Source organism: Scardinius erythrophthalmus, assembly GCF_964197995.2.
Source record: "Scardinius erythrophthalmus genome assembly, chromosome: 1".
NCBI lineage: Eukaryota > Metazoa > Chordata > Actinopteri > Cypriniformes > Leuciscidae > Scardinius > Scardinius erythrophthalmus.
In genome coordinates this window covers 77,017,630-77,018,468 of record NC_138221.1, presented here as the reverse complement: position 1 = coordinate 77,018,468, position 839 = coordinate 77,017,630, and positions in this window count along the sequence as shown.

Here is an 839-nt window from a genome sequence, read left to right as displayed (position 1 = left end):
AAAATGAGGGCAATAACTTTGCATGAGTAGCCAGAGTTATTGAGAACATTATACCATGGTTGATATTTCAGCAATTTTGAAGCATAGCAGGTGTCCATATAAGCATCAAAAGAGCAACCAATCTCTATTATTGTAACGGCTTTGATGTGTTCATTAATTGCAACTATATCAGGTGTATTTGGTAAGTGATTTATGGCAGTTTCCAGTGTAACACGCTGTTCGTGTGTGATGGAGAACCAGTCTGTCTTGATCTTTTCATTACAATGGATTGTGGTAAGGTTGACATTGTCTCTGAGCTCCTTCACTGATAGTGCAACAATACGGTCGTGGCGCGCGATGTACAGTCCTTTGTAGGCAGAACAGCCATTAAGGATGTGCGCCATCGTCTCTCTTTGCCGGTTGTGATGTTGCAGGCAAAACGGCTCATGTGCAGATGGAAACCATGTTGCTAAGTTGGACTTTGATGGCAATACCTGAAGACGAGCTTTAATTGTGAATCTGTGGATATCTTCTTGTAGGGCTGTGTTCTTCAGAACTGTGTGAGATGTGTTATGGTCGGCACAGGGCAGGCAGGCCAGTTGTCCTTGTAGACGAAGGCCCGTCCAGTGCTGTCTCATACGCAAATGGAAGTGATCAATTATTGTCTTTCTGATGTTTTGAGTGTCAAGGAGTTGAGTGTTGTCGCCAGTTGTGATAGTTGCCTCTGCCATGATGGTTGAATCCGTGAGGATGTTCTTATTCGCTTCCACTGACTGTCCTGCTGTGTTCCTCCAGCGCAGTTGGATATTAGCGCGGTTGCAGAGGTCATTCAGGTCCAGCCAGTCCGAGCGCACGTCAAA